Source organism: Cervus elaphus, chromosome 12 (assembly GCF_910594005.1).
Source record: "Cervus elaphus chromosome 12, mCerEla1.1, whole genome shotgun sequence".
Taxonomy (NCBI): domain Eukaryota; kingdom Metazoa; phylum Chordata; class Mammalia; order Artiodactyla; family Cervidae; genus Cervus; species Cervus elaphus.
The window spans coordinates 47779181-47804095 of record NC_057826.1 but is presented as its reverse complement, the minus strand read 5'-3'; the positions used below and the strand labels follow the sequence as shown (position 1 = coordinate 47804095).

Below are 24915 nucleotides of genomic sequence, written 5' to 3'. Positions count from 1 at the left end.
GATTTTAATAAAAATGTTTAAAAGTTATGGTATCTGTAATATTATTAAATATAATTATAAAACAATTAAGATGATAAAAGCATAAAGTGATATTTATAATTAAATCTAAGAGATGCGGCTTATCCAACTTTGTATCTTCCTATGTTCTTTCCCTCAGGAGTATTGTTTCAAAATTAAATATTTTAAAATATAAAAAAGGACTTTGCTTCCTTGCTCTTTATATAAACTGCAATAATATGATGGGGACATCACCAGGTATTTATGTGGGTGATCCATTTACAGCTGACTAGTTAACAGTCATCATTCAATGAAATGTTAAATAACTTTCAGTAGTAGACTCAAATTAAAATCATTAAGGACATATTTTCTTTCAAAAAATGATCTTTAAACACTTCCAAACTGGTTCCTGACTGAGAAATAAAAAGTTTTAAAATTTAGTTCTAAAAAACAACAAAAAAGGTCAAAAGCAGAAAGAATACGTCAATAAAATTTAAATGGTCTTGGATTTGAAGCAAGACTTAAAAGTTTAAGGAGGTCGATATTTTTTTTTTAAATGAAGGGAATCATCAACAAAGGTGTCTGTCTCTATAATACTCTAAAAACTTCTCTGCTAACCTGTTTCAAACAACTTCTTTTTCTCCACTCTGTTATGACCGTTAACTATTGTACATGAATTAGTCAATGACCATAAATTTAAAACGAGAACTATAATACAAGTATTTATTTATATGAGATTCAACTTTGTGGTTCTGGCAAAAGAATTTCCAACGAACTGAGGTATACAAGAATTAGTACTGCTCTTCATTTCTTTAAAAAATATTAAATGTTTTGCCATAAAAACTTATTAACCCTAAATGTGTCTTAAATGTTTAGACCATCATCATTTTAAGTAGTAGGCAGGTCTCTGTATCCACAGACTAAAGAAGACATTTTTCATAATGCATATTATTGAGATCTTACTTCTTACAAGCTTTATTTAAATCAGCCCATACTATTGTTAACCAATTAAAATTTTTAATTCAATAAGTTAATAAAGTATAATATAGCAATTACAATCACATGGAAGATAACATAAGGTCGCAAATTTAATACATTTCTATGCAAGTTTAATATTCAGCTTTTTCCTATGCCCCTAGATATGAACAACCATTTAATTTTGCCCAGCGTGAAGACACATTCACTGGATGAGAAGGGAGAACTGATGAGGGCGGAAGAGAGAAAAAAAGGCAAAGGAATCAGGGAAAGATGGACATATAAGTCAGTTCAAATCTTTTACCATTAGTGGAAGAACAATTTAGTGAGTGAGGCAATGGATCAGGAATATCCTATTTCATTCCATGACCTAGTCCCATATAAGGGACCTGGAAAATTAAAGCAAATGCCTGAGAATTTAGTAAACAAATCTCAAGAGTAATGAGAAATTTTTAATTTAGGTGTTCTGGTCAAAGTTATTAATAAATTCTTAAAAGTTCGGCAGTATTCCAAAAGGCACTCCAAGAAGAACACATTGGCCCACTGAGAAACACATACTACTATGTTGCAAATTCTGCAGGAAGGATACTATAGACCAAGAGAGATGCAGACCAGTATTAAAAACAGCAAATCTCTCCATGTTAAAAACTAATTATAACCTTTTTTCTTATTAAAATAAGTACTTACAGTATTACAGGCAACACAAGCTATGAAATTCAATCTAGAATTTACCACTCAAATGTGTGGATTCAATATTTTTAAACTGCTGGTTAGAAGGGCAAATAAAAACACAAGCATCCTGGTCCCTCTAAATGTTCCTGCCAAATACAAACATAATAAAGAAAAATCATCTTAATACAAAGCTTGCTTTGAATAAGCTTCATTTATAATTGCCTGTGAGTCTATAAGTAAGTTTGTGAATATGTCCCAAAAACGGAGGCACAACACAGGCTTTTGCAGCCTATATACAGCTTGACATAACAGCATGCAATCTTCCTTTAAATCTACTGTTCTGCTCCAAACACATTTTCTTTCACTGAAGGTACCATAAATAACGACAAGAGTTAACTGGAAAAGCTTTCCACATAAAATGAAAACAGAAACTATAATATTTACACACATGCACAAAAACTAAGCTTAACAATAAACAGGACCATTGCAATACCAACAGCAGTCTTTCCCTCCTGGATACATTTTAAGATTCATCGTTATCTTAGGATAAGACAAGAAAAAGTACTTTCTTGACATTTGCTTTAGCTTATTTTTTCCTATCTTTTTCATCTTTACCCTTTCACATTCATGTGTAACTTAATAATGTAACATTCATATAATATAATAATGTTCATATAAAATAACTTAGCTCTGTCTCTGAAGTTAGAAAAATGGATACTAAAAAGGGAACACAGCCAGGTCAAGGAAAACTAGATTTGGGAGGGTAGCCTTAATATTTTAAGGCTAAATAACACCTTCAGGTAGATCCAACATCTCCTACACAATATCCTCATCTAGCATCAGACCCAAGTTTAACATTTTCCTATTTCCTGTAAAGGCTAAATAATGCTCACTTCTAAGTTGAGCCAGTTCTTCTACTCCGGAGACAACAAGTACCATATTTTACTAAATCAGGGTCAGCACTCCCTCTGGAAACCAACAAACTGATTCCTGCAGCAGTAAGACTACCATTCCAATCTGGCTCCTTGGGTTTTTAATAGAGGCTGGCTCTGTGCCCTTTAGGTAGTAATGTCAAGAACTCTTAAAGACACACACACACACACACACACACACACACACAGAGATATATAAATAAAATACAGGAAAATAGTCTTCTAAAGCACAATGTGTTAAACTATTAACACATCTGATGGGCCAAATCCAGACAGCTATCTTTTTTTAAGTCTCGCAAGTTAAGGATGGTTTTTACATGTTTTAAACAGTTAGAGTCCAAACGGTTATGAATATCTACACTCTTATCTTGAATTTTGCTTTTGCCCTGCAAAATCTAAAATATTTTACTATCTGGCCCTTTCAGGAAAACTTTGCCAACTTCTTCTCTAAAGCAAAAGCTATGTTTCCCTATAAATTCTAGCTACAGCATGTAAATATGACTATAAAGAACCAATATTTCCAATGTTAAAATCTAACACCATTTAAGAAGCAGCATGATCTCCATTTATATGTTGGTATCAACATGTATAATATATTACATATACACATGAAAAACAGCAGGAAGAAAATCAACATCAAAATGTCAAAATGTAGTTAACTTATCTTGGTAAATGGTCTTTTCAATTTTTCTGTACTTTTCAAATCTTCTAAAAGTGACTGTATCTTTGTTACAACCAGCAAATAGTTTTAAAAGATTACAGTATACTTTTATAAGAACTTACAGAACAAAAATATCAGTGACCTGAACTGTAGTCATGTGGTTACTTACATACAGGTTCAGTAACAGTTTGGTATTCACCAATATCTATATAGCAAACTGTTAAGAAATAAAACGATGTTTTTACATCTTTCAACACACTAAAAAAGAGAAGTTCCTCTGTTTTGCTTATCAGAAGTCACAGGCATTGATCTGAATTCAGTCACTACTTTGTAATTAAAATTCAGGCACACTACAATATCTTTAATACAATTTAAAGTCCAATTCAAATATATTAATGTTAGCTTTAATGTATTTTTCAAAACATTTTTAAAATAATGATTAAAACTCCAAGTACATTCTATGCACATTCTATACCCTCTTTACAGCTACAGCATTAACATTTAAAGTCATACTGATTCGTATAATTTCTTTTTAACAGTTCAAACAAAAGTATATTTTTACTGATGGAAAATGAAATGTTACTATTAAAATATTCTGCTAACCCTAAGGTACAATGAATCAATCTTGACTGTATTCATGAACAGTATTTTAATTTCCTTCTTCAATAATTATGGCTTACATGTTTTAGCTATTATTTTGAAGCACATTATTAACTTTATAAACATGATATGACATACTAATATATATAATATATGGTATGTCATTATGACCAATTTAATTTTGACTTGATAAATGAAAGGTTTACTTTGAAAGGTTAGAAGACACTTTAAAAGTTAAATCTTCAATGCATTCTGAAATAAAAATTAATCTTCACTTTATGGTTTATTTCCTGGGTTTTTCTTGAAAATGCACGTAAGTCTTACTTCTAAGTGATGTCAAAGTCCAAATTTAATTCTCTCAAAGCATAAATTTAAATTACAGTACCACATTATCAGACTACCAACAACAGCTTTTCTTTCCAAGTACTACTCACTTTCTATTCTCTTTAAGTGAAAGTGTTAGTCACTCAGTTGTGTCCAACTCTGAGATCCATGGACTGTAACCCGCCAGGCTCCTCTGTCCATGGAATTCTCCATGCAAGATTACTGGAGTAGATTGCCACTTCCTTCTCCAGGAGATCTTCCCAACCCAGGGATCAAACCCAAGTCTCCTGCATTGCAGGCAGAATTGTTCACCCTTTGAACCACCAGGAAAGCCCATTCCCTTTACAATACAATATTCACTGGTTTAAAAAAAAAAAAAAACTAATCTCATTAAAATGTAAAAATACCAGCTTTTGAAAGTAAAAATTATTGATCATGCCATGCACCAAAACTATAGATTCCACAGCTACTTAACACAAAACTAGAGCCTTAACTTCATATAAAACAGCAGCTATATGAGTTGCCTTCCTCTTCCTCTTCTCTTGATGACAGAAGCAAGCACTGAGCAAGAAACTTAAAACATCTTTTCAGAAAACAAAAACCACACTCTGCAGCCTCTGTTAGAATAATTCAAAGGCAAAGACTTAATTTCAATATTGAATTACTGCACTTATAAGCTGACATCAACATTCAATTATCCTCAAAAACTTATCTTACATAGGTAGAGTAATATTACAAATCCCGATCCTTTTGTTATCAAGGAGAACCAAATACCATCAAAAATTCCAAAAATAAGTTTACTCATTTAAGAGAAAACATATTTTTAGACTTTTTGTTTCATCCAAAATAAGTCTATCCTGCTAAGTTTTACATATAAACAAGTTTTGTCAGAATTGTATTTAATTAGTTTGTTAGATTAACAGCATCTCTCACATAACATCTCTATACTAAATAGAAAATTTTGTCATTTACTCTAGGCTATGGCTTACTTTTTTGAAAAAACTGCAGACATGTATTTGGTAGCTCAAGTAAAAAGGACGCTTCAGGTACAAAGGTAATTCAATTCTACAGTCAACAACCTTGTTTAAAACTTTCAAAACTAACTTATTCTAAGATATGGAGAAATTTAACAGATTACAAAATAATTGTTAGATTTCTATTTTTGGTGTCTGCCATAATAAAAACTAAGGGTTTAAGCTGAGCTGCTTCTTTTACTTAAAAAAATTTTCCACAGTCAGCAACTTACAACAGGACATACTGTAATACCAAAATGGAAACTACTTAATCAACATTTCCTCATGGAAACACAGATCATACATAACAGTCTATAAGGGTAAAGTTTTATTTTTAAAAGCAGTACTTAATTTTATTTAGCAACACAGGTTCAAATTTTTTTCTGTGGTTCTGTCAACACACCCAGTTACTTTTAGTCAACACTGAAAATACACACATCAAAAAACTGAAGTATAAGCAGTAAAATAAAGCATATAAGGCAATTTTTTATAATGTTGAATAAAACTGTACTTTCATCTTTTTAGAACACAGGTCACTATTTTTCAAGTCCTATGGAATAAATATTACCCTGTCCTCTTGCTATGTGTCTGTAAAACTGTTTCTATGAAGAATTTAAGCCATGTGGAAAATCCAACAGTATGTGAATCATCCAATCCACAAATCTTTCACATTTCCCAGTTTCAAATTACAGTCATCTACAGCATCACAAAAAGCTGACAAAAGATTGAAAACTGTAGGGCATAATTTCAAAATGTTCCTCCTCCCTTTCTGCCCACTCTTCAAACCACACAGTTTAATAAACAACAAAAACCTCATAACTAAAATTCCCTCAACCTCGTAGTTGGTCTAGTTAGTTTTACCACATAATAATTTCTAAATTCTCTAATTTAAAAAAGCACTACAAGAAATAACTTCTTTGGTCACTGAGCTCCTCATTTAAATAGGAAAACTAATCAAAATTAAATACGTTATAGTACAATTCATAAGGCTTTGTATCCCACAAGGAATTTTTTTTTAAAAAAAAAAAGTAGATTTCAATTAATTAGACATCATGGGATAAATAAAGATACACTAACTATAAGGTCAACCTTCCATCACTAAGTGCTATCTATTTTGTAACCCTAAATTACATGGCTTAAATTTTTTTTTAGCACATTTTTCCTGAAAATAAGAACTACAGTTACAAGCGTATGTATTTAGCTTTGGACTATGAGAAAAGAGACACTTTGATAATCCGTATTTGCTACCATCCACATATCTACATAAACAAACCAGGTAAGCCAAAATAAATCACAATATACATATGAAGACTGGGGAGACCCAAGGGAAGTAATATTAATTTGGTGTCTGACTCACACTTTTAATAATCCCTTGCAATACTTCTCATTCAATTGCCTCATTCTTTGTGCTTCCTCTTCACAACTAAGCTCACTTCCTAAGAGTTTTCATTTTGCAGAAATCAGCATTTATTGACCTCGCAAAGTACATACAAATGCTGTTGTCAGCAAAGAACACAGGGATTGGAGAAAAAGCATCACAGAAGTACTGGAAGGATATGAAAGTTTACCTTCTCATACAGTAATGTTTAAAAAGGTTCAGGGTCTTAAATTTAAGAAATACTAAAGATTTTTATATTTAAAAAGAAACACAGCATTCTAACCTAAGAGTTTATTTCATCTGACTGATTCAGGGTCTAAAATTATTTGTTTTACAACTGAGTAGAAAAGTAATTTCTATCACATTTACTGATAAGCAATATTATAGTTTCAGTATTTCTCAAAGTGTCTTAGAACAATCTTACAAAGGTCCTTAGAAACAAAACTACAAGTCTCCTGAGGTCATCTAACATCTCATGAGACTTTTCATAATGGGATGGTGTTAATACCCAATGACCTGGTCTATTTCCAATTTGGATCATTAGTTTCTGCTTAACTAAATTACTACTACCACTACAACTGGCTCAGCCATTCTTCACTTCCTGTGTTCAACCTTAGTCCAAACAATAATTATTAAAGAAGCAAAATGAAACCGCTTCTTTGGGTAACTATATAGCACCAAAAACATTTCATACTCCCTTAGGATTAGTAAAAGAGTTTAAGACATGGTCTGTTTTGATTGTTGATTTTTTTTTTTTTTTACTATTATTTTGTATGGCACACACAATGTTCTGGTTTTAATTTTACACAGAAATTTTAGGTAAATCTCTTGCAAGAGAATTTGTTAGTGATAAGCTTAAGTGATAACAAAGCTGTGAAACTGCAATTAAGGTTTTATTTCACACCATGTTAGCAATCAAACCTGAGCTAACACAAGGATGAAACAGCTACACCAATCCACATAGCCACTCCCTGTCTCCCCATCTCCACTCACTGTCTCCCCATCCCTACCATCCACAAACATACACTTCTCTCCCCCTTTTCCCCATCCCACCTTCTCTCTCTCCACCTCTGACACACACACAAACACAACAGGCACATGCTTCCCTAAATTTTTATATATATACACATATGTATACTGTATATATTTTTTATATATACACATCATCTCAGACATATATACGGTTCATAAAAATTAAAACATAAAGATCTTCCTCTCTGCATAGGAAAATGTTCTACAGATCTGTGGGAACACTAAAACAAAGAGGAAGAGGTCCATAATCCCTGATCGAAAAATTCTAAAACTCAAAATTCAGACTGAAATTGAAGAAAGTGGGGAAAACGGTTAGACCATTCAGGTATGACCTAAATCAAATTCCTTATGACTATACAGTGGAAGTGAGAAATAGATTTAAGGGACTAGATCTGATAGACAAGAGTACCTGATGAACTATTGACAGAGGTTCGTGACACTGTACAGGAGACAGGAATTACGACCATCCCCATGGAAAAGAAATGCAAAAAAGCAAAATGGTTGTATGAGGAGACCTTACAAATAGCTGTGAAAAGAAGAAAAGCAAAAAGCAAAGGAGAAAAGGAAAGATATTGCCATCTGAATGCAGAGTTCCAAAGAATAGCAAGGAGAGATAAGAAAGCCTTCCTCAGAGACCAGTGCAAAGAAATAGAGGAAAACAACAGAATGGGAAAGACTAGAGATCTATTCACGAAAATTAGAGATAACAAGGGAACATTTCATGCAAAGATGGGCACAATAAAGGACAGAAACGGTATGGACTTAACAGAAGCAGAAGATACTAAGAAGAGGTGGCAAGAATACACAGAAGAACTGTACAAAAAAGATCTTCACGACCCATATAATCATGATGGTGTGATCACTCACACTCACCTAGAGCCAGACATCCTGGAATGTGAAGTCAAGTGGGCCTTAGGAAGCATCACTATGAACAAAGCTAGTGGAGGTGATAGAATTCCAGTTGAGCTATTTCAAATCCTGAAAGATCATGCTGTGAAAGTGCTGCACTCAATATGCCAGCAAATTTGGAAAACTCAGCAGTGGCCACAGGACTGGAAAAGGTCAGTTTTCATTCCAGCCCCAAAGAAAGGCAATGCCAAAGAATGCTCAAACTACTGCACAATTGCACTCATCTCACACGGCAGCAAAGTAATGCTCAAAATTCTCCAAGCCAGGCTTCAGCAATACATGAACCATGAACTTCTGGATGTTCAAGCTGGTTTTAGAAAAGGCAGAGGAACCAGAGATCAAATTGCCAACATCCGCTGGATCATCAAAAAAGCAAGAGAGTTCCAGAAAAACATCTATTTCTGCTTTATTGACTATGCCAACACCTTTGACTGTGTGGATCATAACAAACTGTGGACAATTCTGAAAGAGATGGGAATACCAGACCACCTGATCTGCCTCTTGAGAAACCTGTATGCAGGTCAGGAAGCAAGAGTTAGAACTGGACATGGAACAACAGACTGGTTCCAAATAGGAAAAGGAGTACGTCAAGGCTGTATATTGTCACCCTGCTTATTTAACTTATATGCAGAGTACATCATGAGGAATGCTGGGCTGGAGGGAGCACAAGCTGGAATCAAGATTGCCGGGAGAAATATCAATAACCTCAGATATGCAGATGACATCACCCTGATGGCAGGAAGTGAAGAGGAACTAAAAAGCCTCTTGATGAAAGTGAAAGAGGAGAGTGAGAAAGTTGGCTTAAAGCTCAACATTCAGAAAACTAAGATCATGGCATCCGGTCCCATCACTTCATGGGAAATAGATGGGGAAACGGTGGAAACAGTGGCTGACTTTATTTTTCTGAGCTCCAAAATCACTGCAGATGGTGATTGCAGCCATGAAATTAAGACACTTGCTCCTTGGAAGTAAAGTTATGACCAACCTAGACAGCATATTAAAAAGCAGAGACATTACTTTGTCAACAAATGTCCGTCTGGTCAAGGCTATGGTTTTTGCAGTGGTCATGTATGGATGTGAGAGTTGGACTATAAAGAAAGCTGAGCGCAGAAGAATTGATGCTTTTGAACTATGGTGTTGGAGAAGACTCTTGAGAGTCCCTTGGACTGCAAGGAGAGCCAACCAGTCCATCCTAAAGGAGATCAGTCCTGGGTGTTCACTGGAAGGACTGATGCTGAAGCTGAAACTTCAATACTTTGGCCACCTGATGTGAAGAGCTGACTCATTTGAAAAGACCCTGATGCTGGGAAAGATTGAGGGCAGGAGGAGAAGGGGACGACAGAGGATGAGATGGTTGGATGGCATCACTCACTCAATGGACATGGGTTTGGGAGGACTCCGGTAGTTGGTGATGGACAGGGAGGCCTGGCGTGCTATGGTTCATGGGGTCACAAAGAGTCGGACACAACTGAGCGACTGAACTGAACTGAATCATGATGAAAAAGCAGGAAGTTATGTCCAGATAAAGGGACAAGATAAAATTCCAGAAAAACAACTAAAGGAAGTGGAGACAGGCAATCTTCCAAGAAAAGAATTCAGAATAATGATGGTGAAGATGACCCAGGCTGTCAGAAAAAGAACGAAAGCAAAGATTGAGAAGCTGCAAGAAATGTTTACCGAAGAACTAAAGAACAAACAAACAGAGATAAGTAACACACTAGAAGCAATCAGTAGCAGAATAACTGAGGCAGAAGAATTGATAAATGACCTGGGGACAGAATGGTGGAAATCACTGCCACAGAACAGAATATATAAAAAAGAGTGAAAAGAAATGAAGACAGCCTAAGAGACCTCTGGGACAAAATTAAACGCACCAAAATTTGCATTAGAGGGGTCCCAGAAGAAGAGAGAAAGTACCTGAAAAAACATTTGAAGAGATAATAGCTGAAAACCGTCTGAACACGAGAAAGAAAATTTCAACCAAGTCTAGGAAGCACAGAGAGCCCCAGGAAGAATAAACCCAAGGAGGAACACACCAAGACACATAGTAATCAAACTGACAAAAATTAAAGACAGAGATAAAATATTAGAAGCAGCAAGGGAAAAATGACAAGTAACATACAAGTGAACTCCCATCAGGCTATCAGCTGATTTCTCAACAGGAACTCTACTAGTGAGAAGGGAATGGTATGGTATATTTAAAGTGATGATAGGGAAGAACCTATAACCAAGAATACACTACTCAGCAAGACTCTCCTTCAGATTTGATGGAGAAATCAAAAGCTCCAGACAAGAAAACGTTAAGAAAATTCAGCACCAGCAAATCAGCTTTACAACAAATGCTAAAGGAACTTCTCCAGGCAGGAAACACAGAGAAGGAAAAGAAAATAAACCCAAAACAATTAAGAAACGGTAATAGAATTATACATATCAATAATTTCCTTAAATGTAAATGGATTAAATGCACCAACCAAAAGACATAGACTGACTGGGTGGATGAAAACATGTGCATGTATGCACTTCCACTTACCACATCACTCTGCCTGAACCCCCCCAAATTTTATGTAATTATTTTATATTGTTAAGTTAATTGTGTTCCCATTACGGCTTGCAATAGTAATTGTCTTTTATTTTTTTGTCTGGCTACTCATTGTGAAAACTGATAAACATCTTTTATTATTGTGATATGTAACTATTACTCACTTAATACCACTCTATCATGATTGGTTAACAGAAAAACAATAGAACTCTTTATGACCAAACCTGTGATCACTTTTTAAAATCCAGATACGTATCAGAATTATCTTGAGATTTTTTGAAAAATACAAATGCCCGGTATTGCTTTTTTTCTCCAGAACTTCAGATATGTTTCTAACAAGCAGTCGTGTTTAAAAACAACTGGACTATACAATGATCTTTTTACTTTTATCTAGCTTGTTTCACTTTTTCTATTTGATATTCAGTGCTCCCATTTCATTTAGCTTCTGTTCTCCAATTTCTCCATCTCTTCTTTTTTTCTTTATGTTCTTTCTCAAGCCTTTATCAAGTGTTGCAGAAAAGCTTTTCTACATATATATATACATTTTAGAAAACTTATGAATTTTTGCCTAACTAAAAAAATTATGACATTTTGATTCCACTTGTTTGACTAAATATGAATAGAATACTAGATTTCTAATTAAAAAATAGATACACAACAAGCAACAAAGGTTAACTGTATAGCATAGGGAACTACAGTCAGTATCTTGTAATAACTTATGATGGAAAATAATTTCAAAAATAATATGTGTATTTGTATAACTGAATCACCTTGCTGTGCACCTGAAACATTGTAAGTCAACTATACTTCAATAAAATATGTATTAAAAAAAATATGGGTAGGGAAAAAGCACTTGATGAGCTTTAGTAGTAAAAGGAACTATTCTTTCTATGACTGAAGGATAAATTCACAATTGAAAAGCTGATTATATTTAAAACACTGGGTAGCAGTCCATGAATATACCTTAGTATTTAAAAAAGAAACAGCCTGAGGTAAACATGTGTTAAGAATATATGTGAAATACTACACAGTACTTCGGGTTTCCCTGGTGGCTCAGACGGTAAATTTCTGCCTACAATGTGGGAGACCCGGGTTCGATCCCTGGGTCAGGAAGATCCCCTGGAGAAGGAAATGGCAACCCATTCCAGTACTCTTGCCTGGAAAATCCCATGGACGGAGAGCCTGGTGTCTCTCCCTGCAGTCCATGGGGTCACAAAGAGTCAGACACGACTGAGCGACTTCACTCTTTTCACTTTCAATACACAGTACTATAAATATTAAAAGTATGAAATTAAGGCTATTTCCCACATGAGGAATAAAATGAACTTATTTATTAAAAAGCTTTGATTATATATACCTTGCTTTCAGAAATAAAAATATTCCTGGAAGCTGCCTATAAAGTGATTTTAATTGAAAAAGCAATTCTCATTAATTCTTAATACCAATTTTTAAATATTACAAGACAGGATTAAAAGAGAACGCAAATAATAAAATATTACAAACATTACAAAGTATTTCTAATGATTATCTAGGCTTGTAATCTTGGTGTGTATTGCAAGAATTTTATAGTAATCCTTTCATTTTACTGAGCATTACAACCAAAGTCATTCTTTAAAAAAAAAAAAAAAAATCGAGCTTTTATTTTTGAGGACAGTTTATTTCAACTGATTATTTACACCATAACCCCGTCTATGGCTGGCTGAACTTGAAGTCTGATTTCCTTTGTCTTTGTTGTTTTGTTATCGTTTGAAAACTCTTATAGAAATGAGGGCCCATTATTACCTGGGTAAAGAGAAAGTACCCTCAAAGAAGGATTATATAATTCACATAATAGCATAACCATGAGGTTCTGAAAATACAGCTACAAGTAGTGTCCCCACCAGTATATTTCCACTCGACTTACACCATGATCTATATGTGAAAGGAGTATCTTACAAGTAAATAAAACTGACCTGGGACTATTCAGCTAGCTTTTCTTTTCCCTTTTCATTTTCCAGTAAGCCAGACTGTTGTATAACTATCTCAAAAGCCATAAAGTCTGTTTTTCTTTGAGTTGCCATCTCATGAACACTAGAAGCTTTGATTTTCTTTCAGACCTATATTGTAGCATGTATAATACCTGACTTTAAATGCATGAAGCATCTTTTATTTTTACTAAAATAATAATCCTCTGATCCCTCTACATTATTACTTCTGAGACTTCAACAAGCCCCAGTGTGTTTGACTTCAATGGTGGCTAGAATCAAAGACAGAGAAAACAGCTTGATACTGAAAATTGGACCACGAGTTCTATACTTCATCATGGAATCATGAGTTGCAACCAACAGCTGTTCTACTCATCAGCTATTTTAAACCATTTAATATGATCTGTAGCAAGACTAATTCTTTTCTAAATAAGCATGTCAACACTTAAACCAAAACTATGCTGTTCTTCAAAACTGTCTTCTTGAAAAGTTTAATACTTTATGTATGCTGCTGCTTTACAAATAATTTCAGAACTTTCTTTTCAGAAATCTCCATCATAGAAAATTTACTAATCATATAAAGATATCACTCTCCTTACTGTGTAAACATTGGATTAATACTCCCGGCCTGGCTTTTCCAGCTTTCCTTCCCACTAGCCCCTCTAGTCCCACATTCCCTTAAATCTGACCCCTGTCTTTTTCTTTCTTCTGGTTTTTTAAATCAACACACTGAGATTTTAAAGAGTGGGAATGAACCTTGAAGCAACCCAGGATAATGGACAGTGAAACAAAAGAAATAGATCTGGAAGTCAATGATCATAGATTCTTGCTTGTGTCTATCATGGGAAACAATTTGCTAATGGCCATAAATGAGTTGGGGTTTTTTTGTTGTTTTTTTTTTAATGATATCCGTATTTTCTCTTGAAAGAAGTGTCTTCTAAGCCAACAGTTTTCAAGTTAACATTTGGGGGTTTAAAAGAGGTATGTTTCAAAATATTAACTGAAGTTCAAGCATTCTGAGTTCTGCCCACCTGGGGGTGACTTAGACCTTCCCTCCTTCCCTCCAACACTCCACAGTCATTCTTATCATTGCTCATCATGCCCTGTGATAAGGCTAACCTCCTCCACAACAGTCAGTACTCTAACTTGAGGCCAACCCAAACCATCAAAAGTGCTCAAATACAAATGAACGATGCTCAACAATTACTTCCTGAACTGAACTTGGGTGGAAGGGCTAGGAAACAGCATGAATTCTTGGTAGACGAAGCAACCTCAGTTATCAGGAGAGATGCCCTTCTTACCCTCTACTTTCTAAAATGATAGCATATTCTAAGGATCTTAGGGGTCAATAACCAGAGTAGATGACGGTGATTTGGCCCAATACTGAGCAATATAACTGATTTTTCAACTAAATAATGGTTATGAAGGAAAATCTACGTTTCTTAAGAAAACAGCTAAAAGATCATTTAAAACAAACAAAAAGTAACTGCTTAAGATTAAATTGGATTGGAGAAATTTTCCTTTTGTCTCTGTAATGCTACTTTTGTAACCTGATAAATCAAGGTCACCTTCTATATACTGATATATTACTGTGTTACATGTAAACTTATACACATTCTTTCCAAACCATAAACTCTCCTTACCAGCTAATGGGCCACTAATTAACTGTATACATGCAGATTCACTTCTGATTGCATTTGCCTCAACTAAGAGATTCAAACTCAACTATTCAAGTGAGGTATATTTAGAAAATGAGGTATCTAAAGATTGTTTATATATATGTATGTGTCTTGTACATATGTATATATACATATATGACAAGAAGTATGACCAAGCAGGTGTAGAGGCTTTTGTAATTAAAGCACAGGAAAGAAAATTAAAACTAGGTATTAGAAACAGGACTCCTATGTCTGATGTGGAAGAGAATTTAAATTAGGAAAGGATACCCTGATCCAAGTCAGAGAGCTCAGCCTTGCTCATGCCTTAGGTTTTAAAGAGCACAGCAAAGAAAAAAAAAAAAAAAAAAGAAAGAAAAAAAAGAGCACAGCAAAGGATCAGACATAATCACTGAATAAGGGAAGATTTTCCAAAGCTTTTCCCTTGCTCACACATCCACACCTGTCTCTGGTCCATAATGAGAAATGAGCAGGCATCCATTAGTCTTAAGTGATAAAATCAGAAAAGTAGTAAGCACATGAAGAAAGAAGACATAAACTACTCAATTTGGATAAAAGAAGAATTAATAAAACCACTCCACTGAAACTTTTTGGGAAGGGGTACAAGGTTTTCAGTAATTAGGGTTAATAAACAGAAATTCACTGCATAATGCTCATCTAATTTGAAATATGTAAAATCTTCATAAATTTCTAATGCATTTTTTAAATTGAAGGATAATTTCTTTACAGAATGTTGTTGTTTTCTGTTAAACCCCCCAAAATATGAAACACTTCACAAATTTGTGTGTCATCCTTGCATAGTGGCCATGCTAATCTTCTCTGTATCGTTCCAACTTGCTGCCGAAGCAAGCACTATAAATCATTTCTGTTTAAAGTTTATTTTACTCTCCTGGGTTAATAGATATAAAAATGTTAGGACTCATCTTCGTTTGCAGTTTGAATCCCTACACCTATATTTTCAAAAATCAAAATTCACAACTGTAAAATCACCAATGAGATTTTCAGAAATATGTTTTAAGGTTCATACTTCCTGTTTTATGTTTTTAGATACATCTATTAATATTTCCATGTTTCAGTAGCCTACGGATTTTAAGATTTGGTATAATACAATCTATTAGCACTTTCCTAATTATTAATACAAAGTAAGAAGCAGTGAAATTCAAGTAAGTAATATACGGAAATGTCAAATCTCTCAGGAATCCACTTTCTTAAGTAATCATTAAAACATTTTGTACTCCACAATATGCGTTTCCCAAAATTGAAACATGTAGTGATCTAAATTTTAAGAACTGACCTTGTAATTAAGACTTTCTAATTTGATCAATAATGTTCCTATCAATACAAGGAAAGGTATGCAAATGGTTCAGCAATGCACCTGCTTCACATTTTCCTTTTTAAAGAAAACATTATTTTACATGTTTTATTAAGTATTTTTAAAGAAAACCCTAGAGATAACTTGAATTTATACTCAAGTAGATTATCACAGGCTACAGATAATAATGGCTTCCCAGGTGGCGCTCGTGGTAAAGAATCCACCTGCCAATGCAAGAGATCTAAGAGACGGGTTCGATCCCTGGGTCGGGAAGATCCCCTGGAGAAAGGCTTGGCAACCCACTCCTGTAATCTTGCCTGGAGAATCCCATGGACAGAGGAGCCTGAAGAGCTCCAGTCCATAGAGTCACAAGGAGTTGGACAGACTAGCACACAGATAATAATATTTGTGGACCTAAGTGAATCTAGATTTCTTTTTTATTAACATACCATAATTAAAGAAATGTGTACATAGGTAATTCATGAAAACTCTTCTAGTCTTTGAACAAAAAGGAAGATGAGGACAAAAGTCATTCAATATTTGTAGTTACCATACTGATCTGGTTAAAAGATTATTGAGAAGAGTTTATATTGTAGCTAAATTTAAAATTATTAGCTTACTTAAAATACAAGATATAGAGAGCTGAAAAAAAAAAGATACAGAGGAATAATCTAAACAACACCAACAGGACACAACTAAACATGCCACCTCACTTGCCCACCCGCCCCCAACAAAAGAGACATGCACAACAAAAGGTAATGGCTAATCAAAAAGTCAGTGCCAAGAAAAAGGTGTGTGTGTGGTGGCAGGGGGCAGTGCTGTGCTAGATTTAAAAGACTTGAATAGTTATTCTGGATTGGACCTGTCTTGAACAGATCAACTGCAAATAACAGTTTAGAATAAACTGAAAAAATGTGAGCATGGATAGGTAAGATAAAAATTTGCTGATACGGAAAAGCAGAAATTAACATAAAAAAGCATATGTTAAAATAACATGTACAAAATAATATATTACCAGTAAAGAAATACAAGTATACATACACACACACAGAAAAATATCTAGAAGAACACTAAAGTATTAACTATGTCATCTCTAGGTGATAGGAACATGGTATTCTTAATTTTCTTATTTTTGCTTATTTATATTTTTTCACTTTCTGTATGTACATGTGTGTATAATTACTTTACAAATGACATTTTCAGTACTGCAAAAGAAAAATTTATATGCTTTTTTCATATCACTGAGTGCCACTGTTTAAATTCTAGACCCCATAACTATACTGTATCATTCATTACACAAGACACATGTAGTAAATAAATAACATATATTTATCAGTCACCTTTTTGAAGAGCTAATTTTGCTGATAGCTGTCAATGTAAAATGCCAATTATCCAATACAGTAACCATCCAATGTAAGGGACCACTTTTTTTAATAATACAAGACCTACAATCAAGGGTTCCCAGGTGGCGCTAGTGGCAAATGTCTGCCAATGCAGGAGATGTAAGAGATGTAGGTTCAATTCCTGGGTCAGAAGATCCCCTGGAAAAGGGAATGGCAACCCACTCCAGTATTCTTGCCTGGAGAATCCCAAGGACAGAGAAGCCTGGTGGGCTCCAATCAACAGGGTCAAAAAGAAGCCGACATGACTGAAATGACTTAGCACGCACGCACACACACGACTTCCAATCAGTAGCATGTATCTGCCTCAAATGAAAACCAAAATAATCGTTTCCATATTTCCCAACAGAATAAACTACAGAAAGCAATGTAACTTGAAAGCATAAAAATATCTTATTTCTAAAATATAAAACCTGTAGTTGAGTTGGGAGGAAAAATACACAGATTCGCAAGTGACAGATGCCTTTACTTCTGATTAATCAATTAATAATGATACATCAATATAAACCTGAGCTAATACAAAACAAGAGCAACAATATTGATTTTAAAAATAAAGCAACTTAGTAGAAATACTATACACAAAGAATACTTATGTATAAAAGTAGAGCTTCAAATATTTGTATCAAAAATAATGTTAAATTCAAAGAGAAAAGTAAAAATACAGAAAAGCAAAAAAAAGTACAAGCAAAGAGCCTGACAAAATAGCAAAGTACCTATCAGAAGAACTAAGAAATCAGCAAGTAATATGGAAAGGGCAATACATTAAAATTCACAACAAAATTTACTTCCACATGAAAAAGAAAGCAAAAGTCAAGTCTCAAAAAGGTGACATATCCTCTAAGGTTACAGCAGTAGAAAAAAAAAAGATTAGTCTTTCAAAAATTACTAGATTACACTAAAACTGAAAGCAATGAAATAGTTCAATAAAACAATTATAACATTTTTGTTACACTTCACACCTTCATGTACATTATTCTGGGGTGACACCATGAAATTGTGCGTCACTCTCTTTTTAAAGACTGGTACTTTGATATTTTAAGAAACTTACTCAAGGTCATACTGTTTATTGCAGGGACAGAAATCCAACTCTACATCCTTACTTGATATGACTATCAAGTAGTCTACTTGTATCAGTTACCTACTTATTATCACTGTATTACATCATTTTTATTGTTTATGTGTCACTCCCATTCCCTTAGTTCCACTAGGACTATAACTCCTTGGGGGCAAGGATTATACCTGCCTCTAGTCATCTTTGTAGTACCATCACCTGTCACTGTATATTTTTATAAGTGTTTAAAAAATATGTTAATGAACATACATAAAGGTAATCAAAGAAACCTAACATATGGAGAATTCATTTAATTACTTGTGTAATGTCACATCACAAATTCTACTCAGTTAAATGTGCAGTGTAGGCAGGCATACCAGTCAACGATCACATTCCCTAATCCCAACTAGACGAGACAGGGGTGATTAATCTGAGACTAGTCAATCCATTGGCTTATTAATAATCAAATGTTCTCTCTTGTGAACTGGACCCAAAAGTCAGACATAAAGGCAGTGCTTAAGTTACAGATCTTGTGAATTTGGGCAAAGTGATAAGTAAAGGAAGCTGGTCTGTAAAAGGAATAAGAGCAAAAAGCAGACATCCATCTGGGGAATCTGATCAAGGATGCTATCGGCTTCAAACGGACAGAGAAAACAGATTCACTTCTAAGCACTTCATGACAGGTTTCAGATATCTGAATAACACCTATTACCATAATAAGCTTTCAGCCAAGGATGAAGAACAAAGCTGGAACATGAGGACTAAACTGTAATATTAAATAGGTAAAACCAATAATCATCATTAGGACAGAGAAGTTTCATACAGAAAGAATCAGTATGTAGTGTTTTACTTCAACTGGCTTAACGCTTTCGAGATATAATCATGTACATGCTTATCAATATTTTGTTTCTTTTAACTGCTGAGTACTTTTCTTTTATGTAGATGTGAGTTATCTGTATTGTGGTATTATTTTTTAAATCTGTTCACCAGTTGATAAATATTTGGGTCATTTCCCATTTGGTATTATTATGATGGTATTGGAATCATCTATGATGATTCTCAAAAAAAAAAAAAAATAATGTATATACATGTTTTATATCTCTTGGATGATTCCAGGGAGTGGGAATGTTGGGTTATATGGTAAGTGTATGCTAAATTTGTAAGAAAGTGTCAAGCTGCTTTCCTAAAGTGTCTAGAATATTTTTCATTTCCATTTGACATGAGAATTGCAGTTGCTCCACAGACACAGCCATATTTGGTATTATGATTTATTCTTGGTGTTTTAATTTAGTCATTCTAATTGATTATAGAGTGATTCATTGTGGTTTTTATTTGCATTTCTCTGATATCAATGTTAATGACACTGAACATGTTTACAAGTACTGTTAGCCATTCATGTATCTTCTTTGTATAGTGTATTTTTAGATAATTTTGCCTTATTTTTTAAAAAAATTGAGTTGTCAGATATTTGGTTATAAGTTCTTTCTATATTACTAGTCCTTTGGTGAATTAAAAAATCTCATTTACACAGTAACAGGAACTCTTAAGAATTTTGATGTACAATCTCCATTACCATCAAGTGACAAAATAATGAAATAAAAATATATAAACATTTTTGTTTGGTCTCTTCCCGGTCATATACTATCTTATTCTCATTCCTCCACTATATGACCATCCAGTGTTTCTCTCAAGCACACTGTGCTTTCTTTCTAAAAATACTACCAAATATGCTCACATCATAAGTCAGAATTTATTTCCTCTATCATTCCCCAATTCTCAAGAATGCATGGTTCATAATAAGTAATATCTGCTGAATGACTCAAGTTACAAAATAAAAAGAATTTTGTTTGGGGCTCAGAAAAGTCAATGGATTAATATTTTAAGTAGAAATCAACAGAATATCAAGTCATAAAATTCTAACATTAAAAATAACAACCTACGAAAATTTCAAAACACATTATAATTAATAAAATACTATGTTTTCAATAAACTTTAGTCCAAGAGCTACTGATCCTGAAGACTCAATTTTTGGAACATAAGGTACAAGAGAAATAAATCAAACTGCTACCAATCAACATAAGAAGCATGAGTCAAAGCACACAAGATAATATACAAATTTCAGTGACCGAAGCAAAATGTCAGCAAACCAAACACTGAATATTCAATAGGAGAATTATTAACAGATTATTAAATCAAGGGCTAAACCATGTTCTAAACTGTCTGTTGTAATAGTATGGTAGAAATCAGTCACATGTGCCTATTTAAATATAAATTTCAAATAATTAAATTTTAAAGCACTGCCTCAACTGCACTAACCACATTTCAAGCACTTATTAGGCACATTTAACAAAGATTTTTAAAATTTTCATCACTGCAGAAGTTCTAACATACAGTGTCAGCCTAGGGTATCTGGCAGGCCCAACTAAGAGTCTAAGGGAGTCTTAACTCTTCTCAAGATTTTTTTTTCCTATTTTTTTCCTATTTGAAGGAAATAGAGCATTTTACTTTAGGATTTAATTACTTACTGAATATTATTTTTTTAATGTATTTACACCATATAAATAAAGTAATAAATGTAAATAATGGAGTATAAATACTCTTCCCTTGGGAGGTAACTACAATATTGAAATTATCTTTATTATTCCCTTGCTTTTTAAAATAACTTTACCAAATATATTTCCCTAAAAATGTAGTGTTTTGCTTTGCCTGCTTAATTTTACATTAGTAGAATCATACTTTTTCTTTATATCACTTGTTCTTCTCACTATTTCCACTCTGAAGTCATTCTCATTCACCTAAATAACACGTCAACTCAATAATCTACAAAAAGCTCAGTTTTGCAGACTTGTGGCTGTCAAGGGGGACAGGGTTGGGGGAGGGATGAAGTGGGAGGTTGGGGTTAGCAGATGTAAGCTATTATATATAGAACGGATAAACAAGATCCTACTGTATAGCACAGAGGACTATATTCAATATTCTATGATAAACCATAATGGAGAAGAATATTTTAAAAAATAATGTGTGTATATGTATACATATACATACACCTGAATCACTTTGCTGCACAGCAGAAATTAACACAACATTGTATTAATAAATCAACTATACTTCAAAAAAATTTTAAAAGCTCAGTATTGTTCAAAAAAGTTAGGCCTAAATCAATGAAACCATCACCTACATACCAAAGCTATACAAGTTACACATACAAAGCTTAAGGCTCCAAATGATTCTCTTAAAAAAAAAAAAGGAATGTTTTTCATATACTGTATGTTCATTCAACTGATCATAACACCTTGTGCATCAAAGACAATATTATAAGATACTGAATACAATCCTCTGTATATAGTTGCTATATACAAATATCTTTTTTTCCTTACCTTCTCTTTTCTTGTCACTGTAAGGCAGCAATTATTAAAGTGTGGTCCCTCAAAATCAGCAGCATCAGCTCACAGGGGAACTTTTTAAAAATAGAAATCCTTTGCCCCATCCCTAACCCAGTGAATCAAAACCTCTGGGGATGAGGTCAAGAGTCATGTTATAGAACAAGCCCTCTAGGAGACTATGATATGTGCTAAAGTTTAAGAACCTCTAGAGAAGTATTTCAACAATCAGTATACACAAGATGTTAAACATGAACAGAAATTTCTGTTGACCAACAAACTTAATAATGAAAAATAGATTATATATCCTTTCTTCACTTGTTAAATTTTAGAAACTTCAGCTTACCCTAAAATATTACTTTCAAAACAATCTGATTGGCCAAAATATACACAAAAAACAGCAAAGCTACAAATTTAACTTTCTCCATATACATACATAGTTCTCTGCCCTCTCCATATATAGTGGTGAGAGATTTTATATTTACATATATATTTTTAAAATCTTAATGGTGTCTATTTTTTAATTAACTTTTCTCCTTATGGTCTCTCTCTTTTTTCCCATATGCAAGTTGCCCAACTGCCTTTATTGGCAAATACTGTATGTGTCCTTTTCTAATTTTTCTAACAGGGAGATTTTTTTTTTTCTTCTTGGAAATTTATAAAGGATGTGTATATATTTAAGGCTCTCAAACTGCTGTTATATATTATAAATTCTTTCTCAAATGTTTAGTTTGCCCTTACACATTTTAACTTACATTTATAACATGTGAGTTTGGCTTTTTTTAATTAAAAATATTTCAGCATATAGATAAATACAAAATAATATAAGACTCATGTTTCCAACAGTCAGATTTAACAAATGTTATCTTTTTACCAGTCATTTCATACCTCAGAGATAAAATATCACAAATAGAACTTTTTCTAGAATAAAATATTTACATACTTTCCTTTGTTTCTCTTTTTTTAAGACATAGCTCTTTTTTGCTCTCAAATCAGAGAAACACGCAACTATTATTTTTCAGAAAATTTAACATATTATGGGACATTTCAAACATATACAAAAAAAGAGACAGCTTTTACTATTATCAATTCATTGTCTACCTCTTTTGAACTATACCAGGAAGGAGTCCACAAACTTTTAAGTAAAATGTCACGCAGTACATGTTTTCAGTTTTCCAAGGCCCACGGGTCTCTTTTCAAATTACTCAGTTCTGCCTTCATAGCACAAAAGCAGCCATAGGCCATATGTACTTGAATCGGCATAGCTTTGTTCCAATAGAACCTTATTTACAAAAACAGGCTGTAAGCTACCTGGGTTGTAGCTTGCAGCCCCTGATCCATAACCTATTCATTTCCTCATTCCTGCATTATTTTGAAAAATTTCCAATATATCATTTCATCTCAACTGTAAATATTGCTCTACTTCTAAACAATAAAAGTTCTTTCTTTAAAAAGGATTAAACACTATTACTACCCATAAAAGAGCTAACAAAATTTAATATAGATATTCATTATCCAAATGCATGATCATTTCATAATTTTTATACAGTTTTTTGAAGTGACATTTTCCCCCCTTTGCCACACCACATAGCATGCAGGATCTTAGTTCCCAGACCAGGGATTGAACCTATGACTCCAGCAGTGGAAGAATGGTATCCTAACTTCTGGACTGCCAGGGAATTCCCTCATTTCATAATTCTTAATTTTATAACGTTTCCTTGTATCAGAATCCAAAGAGTCCAAACACTCCAATTGTTCGATATGTCTCAAGTCCCTTTTAATGTTTAGCAGCCCTGTTGTAGTAGGTTAAAATTCTGTCTCTTAAAAAAATTATGTTCAAATCCTAAAACCCAGTATTCTTTATTTGGAAATAGGGTCTTTGAAGAAGTAATTAAGGATCTCAAGAACATCCTCGATTTAAGAGTAGGCTCTAAATCCAATGACTGGTATCCTTAAAAGAGTAAGGGTAAATATGCTGCCACAAACCAAAAACATCAGAATGCCATCAGAAGCTGGAAGAGGCAAAGAAGGATAAGCCCCTAGAACCTTCAGAGGGCGTACAGCCATACTAACACCTTAATTTTGAACTTCAGGCCTCCAGAACTGTCAGGGAATAAATTTCTGTAATTTTAGCCACCCAGATTGTGGTAAATTATTTGGAAGCCCTAGGAAATTAATACAACTATCCAACAGAACTTTCCACAAAGATGGAAATTTTCCATCCCTGCCGTGTCTGATATGGTAGCCATAAGTCACATATGGCTGGTTAAGCACCTGAAATATGGCTAAAGAAAACTGAGGATCTGAGTTTTTAATTTTATTTAACTTTAATTTTTAAATGTGTCCCCTCCTGTTTGTTCTTTGAGATTTGGGAGGAGAGGAAAAAAATTTTTGGTTATTTTGTAGCTTTCTACGGGCTGGATTTTTCTGACTATATCCAGCAAAGAATTGCTATTAGTATTTAACATTTTCTCCTTCTGTATTTTCCATAAATTAGTAGTTGAATTTAGATGCTTGATCAGATTGAAGTTCAATTCTTCTTTCTGGCAGCGGCAAGAGTTTTTCATGGGTAGTATTTTGTTTTACATCATGAGGCAAATGTTCTGGCCGCTTTTCTCTGGTAGTGTTAAAATCCATGATATTCAATGCTTAAATTCATTAACTTACCAAGGTTTACAAAGTGATGATATTCTAATTTTATAATTCCTTTCCCATTTCTCAGCTAGAATAGTTCTGTAAAAATAAATTTCCCCCTCATCATCGATGTAGTTGCCCAAGGGTACAGTTCTCAAAGGAGAGACAGGATAAGTAATTCTTTCAGACTGGTTCAACAGTATCCCCAACAGTATGACTAGTTATTTTTTAAAGAGTCATTATGAATCCTGTATTTAAACATATATGTTGTGTCTCAAACCACTGTAGAAATTATTAAAGCTCAAACTGTTCCATTTTCAGCCCATGGAAGTCTTTTTGAAAAGATTCCAGTAGTCTTTAACCTTCCTTATTACCTGGTATAACAAGATGTTCCAGGTTTATTTTGTGCATTTCCTGCTTCAAGTACAAAACCAGCCATTTTTTCCAAGTATCTCTGACTATTTTT

The 24915-nt window shown here is 33.7% G+C and overlaps 1 protein-coding gene and 1 pseudogene across 8 annotated transcripts in view; both read right to left on the bottom strand.

Moving 5' to 3' along the window:
• The window catches only part of TCF12 (transcription factor 12), a 391020-nt gene that overhangs the window by 311651 nt on the left and 54454 nt on the right, over window positions 1–24915 (bottom strand). The window lies entirely within an intron of this gene.
• Window positions 15429–15523, bottom strand: LOC122705995 (annotated as a pseudogene).